Consider the following 18,983-nt stretch of genomic DNA (forward strand, 5'->3'; position numbering starts at 1 on the left):
TACTCTTCTTCACCAGTACGACATTTGCCAGCCATTCAGGGTACTGGACCTCCCTGATATGGCCTGCAGCGAGGAGTTTCTGTGTTTCATCTCTAATCGCCTGCCTCCTCTCCTCGTTGAACTTCCTTCTCCTCTGCCGCACTGGTCTCACCAAGTTGTCCATCGCCAAATGATGGCACAAGAAGTCGGGATCAATCCTGGGCATGTCCGAAGCGGACCATGCAAACGCATCCAGATGCCGCTCTATCACCTTGGCGATCTGGTCCTGGAGCTCGACCTCCAGAGATCTTCCCAGCTTGAAGATCTTTCCTCCGATTTCTCTCTCGAGCCACTGCTCGACAGGTCTTGGCCTGGTTTCTCTGGCGATCACCGCCCTGGCGATTCCCAGCTCCCTCGCTTCCTCAGGGCGATTCCTTGCCTCTTCTTCCTCCAGACCGGCGTTCCCCTCCCCCAGCTCAGCATCCACCATCACCACATCTCTTCCGGCGGTCTCTTCTATTACCGTCGATCTGGGCTTCACACCAGGAGGCGGGGTGGTTGTCACGTAACTCACCGACCTCTTGTTTTTCAGGCTATTCTCATAGCACTTCTTAGCTTCCTTCTGGTCGGATTTGATGGTGATCACCACCCCCTCCATAGACGGCAACTTCACCTTCATGTGCCGGGTCGACGGTATAGCGCCTATTCTGTTGAGCGTGGGTCTTCCCAACAGGATGTTGTATGCTGAGGGAGCGTTCACGACAAGGTATTTGATTTTCTCTGTTCTCGAACCCGCCTCATCTGTAAACGTAGTCCTCAACTCAATGTACCCCCTGACCTCCACCTGGTCACCAGCGAAACCATACAAACACCCTCCATAGGGCCTCAGCTGGTCAAGGGGTAGCTCCAACTGCGTGAAAGTCGGCCAGAACATCACGTCTGCCGAGCTTCCTTGGTCCACCAGAACCCTGTGGACCTTTCTTCCCGCTGTGATCAACGAGATGACTATGGGATCGTTGTCATGAGGCACCACGTCCCGAAGATCTTGCTTGGTGAACGTAATGTCAACATCCAGCGAGTGGTCTTCAAACATATCCACCGTCATCACAGACCTTGCGTACTTCTTCCTCTGTGATGCGGTGCATCCACCACCCGAGAAACCCCCTGCAATGGTGTGGATTTCCCCGTGTGTAGGCATCTCGTGCTGCTGAGCCTCTCCACCCGCTGGTTGGGAGCTCGACGCGCCCCCCGTCCTTCTGTCCAGCAGATAATCATTCAGGAACCCGCTCTTGACCAAATCGTCGAGCTGGTATCCTAAAGCCAAGCACGAATCCATGGTGTGGCCAAAGCCCTGGTGAAACTCGCACCAGGCGTCTGGCTTTGGTCCCAGCACCTTGTCGCCCACCTTCTCGGGCGCTTTCAACCTAGCTGATATATTGGGAATGGCGATCAGGTCCGCCAATCCCATGACAAACTTGTGCTTAGGCGGGCGATTGTACTCCCGACATGCTAGTTGCGGGCGCCCTTGGCCCCTGCCCTTGTTCTTCCTTGGATCATAGGGATGGCGAGTCCTCTGATCCCTCCTGGCCGCCGCTGTCTCCAGCACCCTCTGTGGCTGGATCCTGGTCTGGGCGCGTGGCCTAGCGGGAGCCACGCTTCCTCTCTTCTCGGCGACTTCACTCTCATCGGCGATGTGGGCCACCGCAAGTCGCCTGACCTCAGCAAACGTGGCGGGATGAGCCCTGATCAATGCCTCGCAGAATGGTCCCGGCAGCACGCCCTTCTTAAATGCGTAAACCAGCATTTCTTCATCTTTGGCCGGCGATCTGACCATCTGCGCCCCAAAACGATTCAGGTAGTCCCTGCGGGACTCTCCCTGATACTGCCTTATGTCAAACAAATCATAAGACACCCTGGGCGGTGCCTTATTCACGATGTACTGCTCGACGAAAATCTTTGAAAACTGTTGGAAGTTGGTTATGTGACCGGTAGGCAGGCTCACAAACCATTCCAACGCCGTTCCCTGGAGTGTGCTCACGAACATCTTGCAGTACACGGCGTCTGATCCTCCTGACAGCATCATCTGCGTATGGAACGTGGTGAGATGAGCCTCAGGATCCTCCATGCAGGTAAAAACAGCCTTAACAGGTACCACACTCGCAGGGATAGGCGTGTCGGTAATCGCCTGAGCGAAAGGCATAGGAAAGACGTGAGGTGGCGTTGACGGCGTGACCTCTTCAGCGACCGGACGCCCTCGCTGCTCCTGAAGAGCTTGACGCAGTTCTTCAGTCACTCTGCTAAGCTCGTCATTCCTGGCCTGAGAGGCGACCAGGTCCTCATGCATTCTCGCCTGCTCTACACGCGAGGCTTCCACATTTGCCTGCAACGAACGCATGATTTCCACCATCTGCGCCATAGTCATGGCGCCTTCAGCAGCAACGGGCGCAACTGGACTTGAACGGTTGCTTCTCATTTTTCTCATGAAAACATGGCAAATCACAGAGTGCAACAAACAACACCTCCTTCAGCGACGATCGATTCAGCGATCAATCGGTCAGAACTTCACGAAACTTCGAAAGAAACCGCAAGAACATAGAAAACCTCCACAGAAACCTGCAACTCCACCAGAAACCAACACTTCTTCCGCGAAAATCCAAACGAGCCAAAGAACTCAGATCTCACCGAACGAAACTCGCGCAAGCAGCAGAAAACTTCACCTCACCGGACAAAAACCCAAACGAACGGTGGAAAGCGCGAAATCACCGAACAAAACCTAGACGAACAGCGAACGATGGTTGCACCAGCACACAACCACACAGAAAACTGCGAAAACCTCCAAGAACTCACGCTGTGGATGGGAACAGGTTTTACACGGCCCCACGGTGGGCGCCTGATGATCCTGCCCGTTGACCAAAACGTTGGAGCTTGCCTCGTCAAACTTGGATCGACGTGTGCGCCGCGTCAACCTCCGTCCTTCGCCGTGATCCACCTCAAGAACCTGCAAAAGAACAGAGCGGCGCCGCTGCGGCCGATCGCACTTCAACGCCCAAGTCAGTGACTGAACCACCAAATACTAAGAGTAACACTCAAGAACTCTCGAGGAACCGTGCAATGTTCTCTCTCACAGTGTACTCAAGAACTCGCAAGCGTAAAGAAGACAATCTGAACGTGCGTACCTCAGAAGTTCGTTAGGAAACCCTTATATACCTGGTCACTTTCTCTCTCCTGGCAGTTACACATCTGGACACGTGGCTCGCATCCAGCTGTACACGTGCCATCATCTAGAGCCTCCTTGACTTGGGCGCTACTTCTGACTCTCCTTTGGCTAAGTTACTTATGCATGATACTACTCAGTGCATAGCTGTCCTGGAGTGCGATCTCTACTGGATTGGCGAGCTAGGGTACCTTCGTGCACACCTTCCCTGTGGTCTCGCCGGCCGCCTTCATAATCTGCACCAACTTCATCTTCGGCGATGTGCTTGCTTCGGCGATCTCTAATCACTTGGTCGCCTGGGTTTACATCTGGCGACTTCATCTTCAACCCGGTGACCGCCGGTTTTGGGGTGCTGGAGATCGGAGCGCGCCAACTTAATAACTGGCGACTATACGAGCCTCCCGACCTCCTTCCCTTCTGCTAACCTGGCGTCTCGTCAACACGCCTATACCGTAGCTTGATGCCACGTCATCACTTCCGACTACCAGGGCGGTACACAACTCATTCAAGTTTGCGACAGGCTTCTTGATCAAGCTATATGTGAATGATCCTGACTTTAGTGTTATTACCATATGGTGCAATGCTACTTTTGGACTTAAATTCTTTATATTCAAAGTCACCTTGTCAAACCTTTCCATGAACACTTAGAGTGATTCACCCTTCTCTTGGCGAATATTGACCAACGCAATAGAAGTTAGATGGTGGGGGCAGCTCGTGGCAAATTGTGTTCTGAAGGTCAAGGTGTCAAAACAGTTAATGGAGTATGCGGGCAGGCATGTGAACCAACTGAGCACTCTGCCCTTTAATGACGTGGTAAAGACTTGACACATGATCACGTCATTGGCAGTGTAAAGACTCATTTGTGTGGTAAAGACATCGATATGTTCATCGGGGTCGATTGTCCTATCGTACTGATCCATGTTTAATCCCTTCCAAGTTGTTGGAAGTTGTGCATCCATTACCCCGTCAACGAAAGGGTGGTGGCGTGATCCTCCGACCGTTTCAGATGTTTGAGTTGATGTCTCGAGCTTTGATTAACCCCAGTCTTCTATCTTTCTGTTCATCACCAAACGAAAAAAAATCCACCTGGGGTCTTTGGGTTGTGATAAGTTTCATTTTGAGGTGTCGCCTGCAGCGAGCTTCCTCCTAATCTCCTTAATCTCCTTGTTCTACTGCTTGAGGATCTAAACCTCCTATTCATTTCATTGTTTCATGTTTGCCACCTCCCTTTAAAGGCTTAGGAGGATGGTCATGGGGTCATTTACATTGGTTCCTAAGTTGTTTGTCATGTTTCTTGTACTTACCATAAAGTTCTTTGTCTTTCTCAGCTCCACGGTGGGCGGCAATTGTTCTTGTTTGGGTCGAGAAGGTCTATATTAAAAAATGCGTACCTTGTTGGTCAATTTGTTTATAGAGATGTGTAGACTCTTTATGTTTATGGGCATGTATTAATACGATTTTCATGGTTAATGTTGTGACATTATATACAATATTATTTATAATCCTTATTTAATCTGTTATTAAAGTATTTAACCGTGTATAACTGGGAATCACGCAATGTAACGGATGCTTAGCTTACATGGCCGTGAGACTCTCAGTCGTATGTGATACACTAACATTACAAATTTTATTTTTCATTTTAGACTTTCGTGTCCTTCATGAAGAAGTTGTCTAAGAATATATTAACTGTCGAAGATCTATAGATGATAAAAAATGTCTTTGAATAAGCATTCTGATTTGTCACAGGTACCTGTAGCCAATGCTATATTTTTCTGTGGTGAAGGGACAGGTAACCCAGTGATTGAGAGGCTATCAAATTTACAGAAACTATCCGAAATTGTCGTGTCCAAATTTGGTTCTTTGATCAACGCTTGGGTTATTGAGGCTTCTGTTTGTAATGAACCTTTTGCTGTCTACAAGGACTTCATACTGTCAATGAATAATGTACCGTCCTGGTAGTCGGAAGTAATGACGTGGCATCGAGCTATTATGTAGGTGTGTTGAGCAGGGCCCATGGCTGGCAGAAGGGAAGGAAGTCGGGGGGCTCGTGTGGTCGCCAGTTATTAAGTTGGCGTGCCCCGATCTCTAGCAGACCCAGACCGGCGGTCACCGGGTTTGAGATGAAGTCGCCAGAGGCGAACCCGTGACCACGTGGTGGCCAGAGATCGCCGAAACAAGGACATCGCCGAAGATGAAGTCAGATAGTCATTTCCCAACTGGCCAGAGGATGAGGTCGGGAGACAGCATACCTGAACATACACGGTGAAGCAAGTAAAGTAGATCATGCAGGCGGCCGGCGAGACCACAGGGAAGGTGTGTACGAAGGCACCCGAACTCGCCACTCAGAAGAGATCACACTCCAAGGCAGCTATGCACTGAGTTGTGTCATGCATAAGTAACTTAGCCAAAAACCTGAAGAGTAAGAAGTGGCGCCCAAGTCAAGGATGCTCCAGATGGTGACACGTGTACAGCTGGATGCGAGCCACGTGTCCAGATGTGTAACTGTCAGGAGAGAGAAAGTGCACAGGTATATAAGAGATTCTAACGAACTTCTGAGGTACGCAGGTTTAGATTGTTTCTTTACGCTTGCGAGTCTTGAGTACGCTGAGAGAGAATTTTTGCACGGTTCCTTAGAGTTCTTGAGTTTTCTCTTAGTATTTGGTGGTTCAGTCGCTGACTTGGGCGTCGGAGCGTGATCGGCCGCAGCGGCGCCGTTCTGTCTTTTGCAGGTTCTTGAGGTGAATCGCGGTGAAGGACGGAGGCTAATACGGCGCAGAAGTCGATCCAGGTTTGACGAGGCAAGGTTCTTGCGTCCCGGTCAACAGGCAGGATCAAATAAATATGGAGAGCCAAGGTCATATGATCCAATGGGTTTCCCCGCATCTACATCAACTGTGTCGCTCTTATCTAACTGCCTTCAAGAACTATGACCTGTTCCCATCTTAAATGGAGTGATAAGCGGCGTGACTGGATAAGGAATGAAAAGGACAAAATGCTGCATCTGCTTGAATCTGAAGTCCCTAAGAGTTTGGGAAAAATAAAAGTTTTCTCAAGGTATTATTTTGCTGATATGCCTCCAAGTATGCAGATGCACTTTGAAATAATAGAAAGTTTAGATGTAAGTTAGTACTTCATACTTTATAGGTCAAATGAAAGATTTCTTAGTTATCAGGATAGATCTAACTAAAGTAAATGGGTTCTACTTGAATGTTTCAAAGAGCACTTTTAGTTTACTTACATTTATCCTGATAATTATGACATTTTTAAGTGGACTAGAAACACTGAATTGTGTCTCTGGAGAAATTGACGGGTTTCATAAAGCTTTCGAGATTAAAAACAATAAGATGATGGAAGTTCACATCGAGATTATAATTTTGAAATTAGATTGAAGTTAATTTGAAGACGTTTTACTTCTGCAAAAGATTAGTTTGTTAGAAGGAGCAAAAATTTCAAGATGACTTCATTGTAAAAAGATGTTTAGAGGACAACCAGGGAGGGTTTTCAGCAGTTATGCAGATCAGTTGATAGTTCTTTTCAGATTTCTGTTTTGAGTTATCTGAATTACTTTGTAATTTACATTATTTTCACTTCTATCCTTAAAAATTCCTTGACAATCAGTGGGGACCTTTACATAAGAGTCATGTTAAGGCTAAATAAACATATAAAAGTTGAAAGTTAAAAAAAAAAAGTGATGGTCTAAGCAGAATAGAATCACTAGGCCATTGTGAACCATGGATGCAGCATGCCTGTGATCCTTCCACTGTTGGGAATGGGAGGTGGTGGTCGCTGCTCTGTGAAACCAGCCTCACGCTGTGCCCTCCACCCTAAGAGCCAAGAGACCTTAGCCTTCACTAAAGTCCCCAGACTCAACTCTCAACTTGGAGTGGGCAGGCCAACATATTGCAAACACAGTCCAACCCAGCAAGCCTCAATATTGTTCCATCACAGTAATGCTCCCACTTGGGTCACAAGCTGGAGTAACCCAGCTCAGCAATCTGATTCCTTGTCAGTGAAGTTATAAAGACTTTGTGTTTCATTTTCTTTGGGATGTGGGATGTAATTATCATAAACTTTGTAGTATAGCCACTCACTTTGTTTTGGGTGTTGCTTTTATATATAGGCATTATTATGTTAGATTGTCTAGTATAGTCTTATATAGTCACTCTTTTGCTAAAGCATCTAGTATTTATGTAGATGATATTGGTTAGACCGTCTAGTCTATTTTTGTTTAAAATAACTAAACATCAAGTCGTTTATTCTTACTAGATTATTTAGTTGATAAACAGTGTAGACCTCTTGTTTTATAGCAAGCCGTCTATCCACACCCTTGCCTGCCTTTGCCTTTAGGAGAATAATACATGTAATCTGTTTTTTTCTTTTCTTTCCATTTTCCCTTCGCTCCCTTTTTTCTCTTTAAGTTTTCTCTTTAAGAAATGAGTATAGTAATAAATACATTGAAAACATTTAAATGAGTATATTTTTTTATTAACAATAAATAATAAATTAAATTAAATAGATCACGTCATCCAACCCATTTACATATATTAATCAATTTACTATATGTAGGACGAAAAAACCAATATGTAAACATTCTAAACTTATTTGGAGTGGGATGCACCAGGCTCTTGCAGAAGTGCAAGACAAGAGCAATGCCTAAGAGTCCCAATAGCAAGCTATTGTAATGGACACTCTCCCTCAAAAAATAAACTTAATATCGTGTGAATCAATGATCCACATATCAGATATTAAACTGATAAGAACAGATACTACACTTGATCTTAGCCAAAAGGCCGAGAAAGGTATGCTTTAAACAGTATAAGTGTTGAGATTTTATTGTATGAGTTGCAGTTGCTTGTCAGAGTCATGGCTAATGTGGGACCTGGGAGATGATCGTGTGCAGGGTTTCTTTTCAGTTTATATTAAGATTTTATATTAGTCCCTGTGCACAACTGATAAATATATGCAGATTTTATAAGAGGGCTAAAAAATATGAACAATTATGCGTGTTTGAAGAAAGAGTTTGGGGCATTGCAGGATCTTGGTGCAGTTTTCTTTTGCATATATTGATAGACACAAAATCTAGGATGGCAAGTTGGCCACACTAGTGGCAGATATGATTGAGATGTTGGTATACGCCTTCAAAAAGGGCGTGCTGCCGGGACCTTTCTGTGAGGCGCTGATCAGGGCTCACCCCGCCACGTTTGCTGAAGTTAGGCAACTTGCGGTGGCCCACATCGCCGAGAAGAGAGGGAGCGTGGCCCCTGCTAGGCCACGGGCCCAGACTAGAATCCAGCCGCAGAGGGTGCTGGAGACGATGGCGGCCAAGAAGGATCAAAGGACTCGCCATCCTTATGATCCAAGGAAGAGCAAGGGAAGGGGCCCAGGACGACCCAGGGAGTATAATCGCCCACCAAAGTACAAGTTTGTCATGGGGTTGGCGGATCTGATCGCCATTCCCAACATAGCAGCCAGGCTTAAGGCGCCTGAAAAAAGTGGGCGACAAGGTGTTAGGACCAAAACCAAACGCCTGGTGTGAGTTCCACCAGAGTTTTGGTCACACTGTTGATTCGTGTTTGGCCCTGGGATACCAACTCGACGACCTGGTCAAGAGCGGCTTCTTGAACAATTACCTGTTGGACAAGAGGACGGAAGGTGCGTCGAGCTCCTAGCCGACGAGTGGTGAGGCTCAACAGCATGAGATGCCCACTCATGGCGAGATCCACACCATCGCTGGAGGATTCTCGGGTGGTGGACGCACTGCGTCACAGAGGAAGAAATACACAAGGTCTGTGATGACGGTGGATATGTTCGAGGATCACTCACCAGATGTGGACATCACGTTCACAAAGGAGGATCTTAGGGACGTTGTGCCTCACGACAACGATCCCATAGTCATCTCGCTTGTCACGGCGGGAAGGAAAGTCCACCGGGTACTGGTGGACCAAGGAAGCTCGGCGGATGTAATGTTCTGGCCGACTTTCACGCAGTTGCAACTACCTCTTAACCAGCTAAGACCCTTTACCAGCTAAAATCATACATAATTTATAAACACATAAGATATAACTAACTAAGAAACAATGAATGAGCTCTTACCAAATACTCTTGGGGATATCAAAATTCCTACCCTTTTGATTGGACCATTTGACTCAAACTCCCTTTTGATTATGCTTTCTGTGGTCTCTTTGAGACCACAGTGTATCAAATATTAATTAATATAATGGTCTTGTATGTATCAAATATTAATTAATGAGAGGGATCCTATAATGTTTTGTTGTAATAAGAAGTTTTATTTGAAATGATGATGAAATCATGTGATATTACTGTTTGATTGATGCCTCTCACATTATTTTGTATAGGACACATCACCTCTAAATTTAAATTTAGTGGTTGTTTAATTGTACTAACTGATATCCGCAATGGTGTTTTACCTTTTATCCGTTATAGAAGCTTCACACTGAAGAAAAGTTAAAAAATCAGTGGTTCCAAAATGATTGAAAAATTTAACATGGAAAATAATAAGCATGTATTACGACTTTATGAAATAAGGTATTATTGGTTATTAGGTATCTTCCCGAAAGTTCTCAATGTTTCTATGAGCTGATTCATTAAATAAGTAAACATAATTTATTTATTTGCACATGGTTTTTTTTATATTTTTTAATTACACAAGTATATATTATTGGTGTTATATATTAGGCATTTTGCATTCAAAAAGTTTTAAGAGAAACTAGTATAGCTACTCAATATTATATATTTTTTTATAGAACCAGCAATTTATGGTGTAATATTATAAGAACTATAGCACTACAAGAAAAACACTAAATAATAATTAATTTTAAAAATAAAAAATAATTAATTATTATATTAAATTATATATTATTTTATAAATTAAATTTTTTTTAATATTTAAATTAATTTATATTATTAATAAAAAGTTATAAAATATTTTTTAAATTAATATTTAATATTAGTTACTAAAATTTTAGTTACTATAGAATTACTTTATAGTTTTTATAGTCTTTTTATTAATGATAGAAACTATTTATATAAATATTAGTAATAGAAATAATCGAAATAAAAAATCACGGTATCACTGAAACTGTATAAATTTGTTGATAACAATCAGAATTAAATACTATTAAACATACCAAAGCATATTTTCAAAATTCATTGAATATTAAAGTCAATCATAATTTAAACACATAAAAAAACACTAAAACAATATATTTTATAGTTTTGAATTATCTAGACAGATTTTGCAATAAATCTGTTTTCAAATATATTCCAAGTTTACCATTTTTTTTAACATAATCAAGTTCGAACTTGGATTTAATACCTTAAAACATTTTTCGAAAAATCTTTAAATCTAGTAAATTCATATGCTCTGTTTTTCGAAGGTGATGACCCTAGTTTAGTTAAGTGGTTACCTTAGGTTTGGTTTTTTCACAATATTTTTTTTCCTTCCTTTTCATATTTTATTTTACTATTCAGGTGCTTCTTTAGCGTCAGATCATGAATGTAGTTCCCCACTTACAACAGTTATTCTTTTGAATGAAAATATTGTTCTCATTAATTGTTATCATAATATAAATCTAACAATATAAAATGTCTTGATACTATGCTCCTACATGAAGGGAAAATTAAGAAAAGTATTAATTTCAGTTGTGACCCGATTTGGTTGTTGTGAATTTGTGAGACTTATACGTGCAAGAGAGAAAGTGTTTTGTTTATTATTACTAGCATTTGATTATACTATCAGGTATTTTAGTAATTTATTGGTTGAACTCATTCCATATCTGTATATTTTTAGTTTTTTGTGGGATATAATGGCAACTGAAGAGAGTGAATTTGATGAATCAATTACGGAGAACAATGTTTATAATTTTTTTTAACGAAACATGATTATATGTTTGTTTTACCTGGAACAAATTGAGTGTGTTTGCGGTAGTATTGTAGGACCAAGTATTTGGTGTTGAACAAGACGTTAACCGAATATCAGGAGGAGTATGTTTGGTAGGAATCATGTAAATGTGAACATTGTACCGCCCTGGTAGTCGGGAGTGATGACGTGGCATCCTGCTACAGTATAGGCGTGTTGGCAAGGCGCCAGGCTGGCAGAAGAGAAGAAAGTCGGGGGGCTCGTGAAGCCGCCAGTAATTAAGTTGGCGTGTTCCGATCTCCAGCATATCAGAATAGGCGATCACCGGGTTAAATATGAAGTCGCCAGATGTGAACTCAGGCGACCAAGCAGTTGGAGATCGCCGGAGAAAGCACATCGCCGAAGATGAAGGAGAAGCAAATTATGAAGGCGGCCGGCGATTATGTTTTCTCCATCTCTCATTCATGCTCGGTTGGGTCATAGTCTTGCCAAGATGCAGCAGCTTGTTCCAAGTTTGTCTAATGTGTCTACTTTATCGTGTGAGTTGTGTCAGTTAGGGAAGCACATTCGTAGTTCTTTTCCTAGTAGTGTCTCACAACGTGCGTCATCTCCTTTTGCCTTAGTTCACTCTGACATTTGGGGACTAAGTCGTATTACGAATAATTTAGGATTTCAATATTTTGTTACTTTTATTGATGATTATTCAAGATGTACTTGGGTATTTTTCATGAAAAACCGTTCTGAGTTGTTTTCTATATTTCAAATATTTTACAATGAAATTACAAATCAATTTGGAATTTCTATCCGAATTTTGCGCAGTGATAATGGATGTGAGTATCTTTCTCATTCTTTTAAAAAATTTATGGCTTCTCATGGTATTCTTCATCAAACTTCATGTGTTTATACACCTCAACAATGGGGTAGTTGAGCGCAAGAATAGACATCTTGTTGAAACAACTCGTACTATTTTAATCCATGGTGATGTTCCTCCGCATTTTTGGGGTGATGTTGTTCTTAGTGCATGTTATCTCATTAATCGCATGCCATCTTCAGTTTTAGATAATAAAATTCCTCATTCTATTTTATTTCCACATGACCCTCTCCACTCTTTACCTCCCAAAGTTTTTGGGTCCACATGTTTTGTTCATAATTTTAATCCTAGTCTTGATAAATTATCTCATAAGTCACACGAATGTGTTTCTTTAGGGTTCACTAGATCACAAAAAGGATATAAATGTTTCTCACCATCTTTAAACCGTTATTTTCTTTCAGCAGATGTCACCTTCAGTGAATCTTCCATTTACTTTAAGTTTTGTCCTTCTCATTCAATTTCTTCATCTAATCAAGTTAATATTCCTCTTGTTGTACCTAGGGCACCTAACGATTCACCACCACCACCAACTCTTCAGGTGTATAGTCATCGTCAAACGTCTCATCGTCCATCAGCTAACTCTATTATGGTGCCAACACCTCATCCCCCTCCGGCTCCTACAGTTGAACCTTCGATAGTTGAACCTGATATTCCTATTGCTATCCGTAAAGGTATACGTTCTACCCGTAATCCCTCTCCACATTATACTGCTTTGAGTTATCATAGACTATCTCAACCCTTTTATACCTGCTTTTCATCTATTTCTTCTGTATGCATTCCAAAATCTGTAGGTGATGCCTTAGCTCATCCTGGTTAGCGTCAGGCCATGCTTGATGAAATGAATGCGCTTCAGAATAATGGAACTTGGGAATTGTTCCTTTACGATCTAGGAAATTTGTTGTTGGTTGCAGGTGGATTTTTGCTATCAAAGTTGGTCCTCATGGTACTATCGATCGTCTCAAAGCTCGTCTTGTGGCTAAGGTTTATACCCAAATTTTTGGTTTAGACTATGGTGATACTTTTTCTCCAGTGGCAAAGATGGCCTCTGTTCGCTTATTCATAGCTATGGCTGCTCTTCAACAAGGGCCTCTTTATCAACTGGATGTCAAAAATGCTTTTCTTAATGAGGATTTGCAAGAAGAAATTTATATGGAGCAACATCCCGGCTTTGTTGCTCAGGGGGAGTCTTCTGGATTGGTATGTCATCTTCGCAAATCCTTATATGGCCTCAAGCAGTCTCCTAGGGCTTGGTTTGGAAAATTTAGCAATGTTGTTCAACAGTTTGGTATGACTCGTAGTGAAGCAGATCATTCAATTTTTTATCGTCACTCGAGTGCTGAGTGTATCTATCTTGTAGTATATGTTGATGACATTGTTCTTAGAGGCAATGATCACCATGGCATCTCACAAGTAAAACAACATCTTTGTCAACACTTTCAAACCAAAGATCTTGGCAAACTCAGATATTTCTGGAGGATTGAGGTAGCATAATCCAATACTGGTATTATTATCTCTCAAAGAAAATACACATGGGATATTTTGGTGGAAATTGGGTTGATGAATTCGAAATCTGTTGATACTCCCATGGATCCCAATGTCAAGCTTTTACCCAATCAGGGGGAGCCTCTTTCAGATCCTGAGAAGTACAGGAGATTAGTTGGAAAATTAATCTATCTTACTGTTACTCGTCCTGATATTTCCTTTGCAGTCAGTGTGGTGAGTCAATTTCTTAAGTCTCCATGAGAAGATCATTGGAATGCAGTCATTCGTATAGTGAAGTACATTAAAGGCTCTCCTGGAAAAGGTTTGTTATATGGTCATAATAACCATACTAAAGTCGTTTGTTATTCAGATGTTGATAGGCAGGATCTCCATCTGATAGAAGATAAACTTCTGGTTATTGTGTCTCCATTGCTGATAACTTGATCTCTCGGAAGAATAAGAAACAAAGTGTTGCGGCAAGATCTAGTGCGGAAGCAGAATATAGAACTATGGCTTCAGCTACTTGTGAGCTTATTTGGCTTAATCAATTACTTAAAGAATTACAATTTGGAAAGGACACTCAAATGACACTTATATGTGATAATAATGTTGCTCTTGATATTAGCTCAAATCCAATTTTTCATGAAAGGACCAAACATATTGAGATTGATTGTCATTTCATTCGAGAAAAGATTATATAAGAAGATATCAAGACTGAGTTTGTTAATTCAAATAATCAATTAGCATATATTTTTACTAAACCCTTACGAGGGCCTAAGATTGATTACATTTGTAAAAAGTAGGGTACATATGATCTATATGCACCAGCTTGAGGAGGAGTGTTAGATATTATTAAATATTATTAGATATAATTAGATATTATTTGATATTATGGGATATTATAGATATTGTTAGATATTTCATATTTATGTAATGGGCTTAGCCCATATGTTTCTTTTCATAACCCTATGTGTTCAATACACAAAGGAATTTACCATATTCTTTCTTTTTCTTTAATACTTTCAATCAAATTTTGGTTAGTTATTTGTGTGAATTGGAACTTTTAGCCAATTTGTCTTCTTGTTCTTGATGTGATAATGCATTGATTTTAGTTTTTCGTTGTTATTTGCATTAACATGTTATTGTTGAGTTGTGTGCATTAAACAAAGAGCTTTGTCATGAAACTGTAAAAAAAACTTTTGAAGAAATTGGACCTAAACTTAAGGAGAAGATATAGACACAATATGATGTTGCACAAATTGTTGTAGAAAAAGATGAAATGGTTCGTTGAGTTAAGGAACAAGAAACAGGGATTGAGAAGCTTGAGAAAGTTGTTACCAAGTTATAAGATTTGTTAAGTCAAATGGCAAATTGTGCACTAGATTATATTCATTCCCCATTATATAGACATCTTTCAATCAATGTTATAAAATAACTCAAGAAGATCATGAATGAAATTAATGTAGGCAAAGACAAAAAAGTGACAAAAAAGAAGTAACATATTATGAACCCAAAAAGCGTGTTAAAAGTTATGTTGTGCAAACACCTTGAACTACATATTTAAGGAAAAGAAGGAAACATTGTTAGTGGTTTAATGTCCATAACATCACCGCTTCACCAGGTTCGATATTTTCATTCATGACACGTGTGTAAAAACCTATATTAGGTTAACTACTTATGTAAACATAGGTTAATTACCACATATTCTCAAATGAACCTATGACTAACCACAAACTTATTCACAGACTAGGTAGGAGATGGTGGTGACAACCCATTTCTTACAAACACAACATGAAATGTGTTAGGTAAAACACTTATTAGAAATCACCTGCATGACTATTTCATAATAGAATGGATAGAAATTGGATTAATTCTCTTCGCATAAGTGATGAGTAAGAAAGAGGAGTAGAAGAATTTATACAATTTGCACAACGTAGCGCAATTAATAGTGGTCATGATGGAGCAAAGATCAGGTGTCTATGCATTAATTGTTTAAATGGAAGGATACTGGATGTCAACATAATGAGGGAACACCTTCTATGTGATGTGATGGAAGGGGCCCCAACACCAATCCATTGAAAGGCCACCAAACATGTCAAATTGAGGCAACCACTAGAGTTATGGTCAAGAGGGTTCAAGAGGACGCATTTTACATGCCATAAACTCTAGTGTAGAATAGTTTTTAAATTCTTGTAAAAATTAGCATAGGAACTTTATTTGTAATTTTTCTTAGAATTAATTTTTGGCACCTAAAACATCAACCTAGGTAAACTTAGAGTTTCTAAAAACCTCTAAATTTACCTAGGCCGGTCTAGAAAGCCCATGGAGGGGGTCAACATACAAACTAGACACACCCCTCCCCATGTGCTCATTTAGGCTCCACTTTTGAGAGGGAATTCATTTGAGTTTCCCTCCATTTTCTTTTGAATTTCCAGCCCTCTAAACACTATAAATAAGAGGGCTTGGCTCATGTATTTGTAAGATTAATATACATAGTGAATTGCTGCCAGATTGTGCCAATTTCACTTCTTGCCCAAAACCTCCTAGGTTAGGCTTTTAATCGTCACAAACTTTCCCTTTCCAAGTAGAGTTGGCCTCACCACTCTCAAATCCTACCTCTCTTGCACCTTCAAGGTCACCACCACTCTTAGGAGGATCTTGCTTCATCTTCAATCCATGATGCTTCCGCCATTCACCAACAAAAACCGAAACTATGAAGGCACATCTCCATCATTTGGTATCTAGAGCCATGGTCTTCAAGAGCTAAGTGCCTTATTTCATTTTAATTTTTGTGTTCATCTTGTTTCCGTGTTGTTCTTCAAGTTTTTCGTATTGTCTTGCTGTTTTTTACATTTTAATTTGATTTAGGTGCTTTTTGGAGAAATCCAATCGGTGCATTGTGTTCAAATTGTTCTTGAGCTTCTAATTGTCAAATTTGTGTAGGATTTTATATAGATTTGTGTTGTTGTTCTGTTTTTGGTTTATTTGAGTCTTATTTGCAATTCTAATCGGTTCATATTGTGTGTCTTGAGTTATTTTGATTTTTGAATCCAATTGTGTTTTGTCTAGTCATGTTTCTCCTAAAATTGTTATCAATTCCATATAGTGCTATTTTTGATAATTTTTGTTTCTTAATTTGATTTGAGTCCAGTTTTATTCTGAGTTTGTTTGATCCTTTGTGCATTTTTATTTTTAGATTTTGAGTTCATATTTGTGTGTCAGATCCATCCAAATTCATATACATCCATTCCATTGTGTTTTTGAAGTTTCTTCACTCTGTTTTTAATTCCAGAATTAGGATTACTCTGTTTTTCAATTCTGTGCTGGCTGTTTTCTATTATGAAATTAAAATACATTGAAGAAAAATTATGAAAATCTGGATCTATACATATTGATGTATTAGAAAATCAAGAGAAAAATAATCAGATCAAAATACAAAATAGAAAAAAAATGATAAATCAAACAAAAAAAGTGTACATCCTGGCGCCAAAAGAAACGGTAATTTGACAAGAATTTTGAAAAATTTATCACAATTATTTGGTGCACAATTTTGGTGTGATTCCAGCGCCAAAATTTTGCTAAGACCTGGAATTGTTTGTGGTTCAAATTTCAGAATCAGATTTCAAATAGCCAGCTCATCATAAATTTTATAAGTCATGCTTTTTGTACCTAAAAATTTCCAGTAGTACTGTTTTGGTTTTTTTTTAATCAATTCTAGTGTCATTCTCTAGGTTCAATTTGTGTGCCACCTTTTGTTGAGTGCCTATTTGATTGCTTGTAAAATTTATTCAATGTTCCTTCTAGTTGTGTCCTATAAATCAATCCATTTTCTGTTGTCCTATTTTTAAATTTAAATTGTTCATTGCTTTCATTTCTTGACTTCTAAATTGTTGGTGAACAAAATTCAAATTGGTGCTTGAAAAGTTGGAATTAACCTTGTGGTGAGTCCATCCCTACTTAGTAGGTACTGTTTTGAAGATTTTAATTGGCTAACCATAAGAGGTTAAGGCAAGGAGCTGCAGCAAATATAAATCCAAACACATACACATTGTAGAACACATCAAGGAAGATCAATCACAAGCCAAGGAGTGCATAGTTTAGGAAATCTGAATTTTATTTTGTGTAATTCAATTTCTTTGTATTTCCTTTGAGTTGTAATTACATTCAACTTTGATTAATTAGTGGAATAATTACATGTAGATGGTGAATGTGTCTTCAATGGCTCCAAGTGTCTAGAAGCCTCACCTTAGGAATCGTCTAGTTTAAAGCTTTTTAGTTTGCAATCTTTAATTTGTGCTTAGTAATTGTTTTGCTTTAATTACTTGTTTTGTATTGTTAGTTGCTTTGAATTGTTTTCTTTGCATAAAATTGTGTTTTCATTCTACTTGTGACTCATGTAGTTTACTTAGAAAAAGGTGTGAGACAAGTTTTGAGGGATAGTTTTTGGAAAGGAAAGACTTGGTACTTAAGAAGTCCTAGTGACTCACCTCTCTTTCTTGGAAAGCTACCTTCACTACTATCCTTATCTTTTTTTAGGTAAAATACTTAGGACACAAGTCTTTAACCATGTCTTCTCCATCTCGCAATTCTAGTGAAAGTGATATGACAATTCTTAAAAACCTTTTGAAAAAAGTTGCTCAAGATGTTCAAGCACTTTCATTTAGACAATTGCATCATAAAGCTCAATTTGTTCAAATACAAGATGATTTGAAAATGGTTAAAGATGAATACACTAAATCCAAAAAGAGTTCTCATGCATCTAGCTTTAAGGTAGACAATTCTTTTGGGGAACAAAGCTTTAGAATTAATGAATATTATCAACCACCCCCTAGGAGAGCTAGAAAAGAAAGAAAAGAAAGCACTAAGGAGGTTAGGGTAAATCTACCTTATTTCCATGGGAAACAAAATGTAGAAGCCTATCTAGATTGAGAAATGAAGGTAGAACAATTGTTTGTTTGCCATAGAGTAAGTGAGGAAAAAAAGGTACCCTTAGCCACTCTAAGTTTTCAAGATAAAAGGTGCCTTCATAAGGACCCTCCCACAGAGTATTGGAATGATCTTATTGGAGCTTTAAGACGCCCATATTCCCTCCTACCACAATAGGAAGTCAATGGACAAACTCCAAGGACTTTATCAAAAAAATCTAAGTGTAGAAGAATATTGGCAAAAGATGATGCTATATATAATTAGAGTAGGGATTAATGAGGACAACCATACCACCATATCTAGATTTTTAAGTGGTCTCAAACTTGAGATAAGAAACAAAGTTGAACTTTTACCCTATAAAGATTTAAATGACTTGATTCAACTTAGCATTAAAGTTGAAAAACAAATTTTGAGAAAACAATCAAGTCAAAAACAAAGTTCAAACTCTGTATCTTATGACAAGGAAGAGGTCCAAAGAGGGGAAGAGCATATAAAAGAAACATCTTTATAACCTTCCCAAAACCTACCCAAATACGCGCATATCTCACACACTCAAACTAGAGAAATTCCATGTTTTAAATGTTTTAGTAATGATCATTTGGCATCTCAGTGTTCCAATGAAATATCTATGA

The 18,983-nt window shown here is 39.9% G+C and overlaps 1 non-coding gene across 1 annotated transcript; it reads right to left on the bottom strand.

Annotated features, from left to right (window-relative positions):
• Window positions 1-7,800: 7,800 nt before the first annotated feature.
• LOC137811886 (U2 spliceosomal RNA) lies at window positions 7,801-7,996 on the bottom strand. The gene has a single exon (XR_011081191.1). It is a non-coding gene; the product is annotated as a U2 spliceosomal RNA (small nuclear RNA).
• Between the last annotated feature and the right edge of the window lie 10,987 nt (window positions 7,997-18,983).

This window comes from Phaseolus vulgaris, chromosome 11 (genome assembly GCF_000499845.2).
Source record: "Phaseolus vulgaris cultivar G19833 chromosome 11, P. vulgaris v2.0, whole genome shotgun sequence".
Lineage (NCBI taxonomy): Eukaryota > Viridiplantae > Streptophyta > Magnoliopsida > Fabales > Fabaceae > Phaseolus > Phaseolus vulgaris.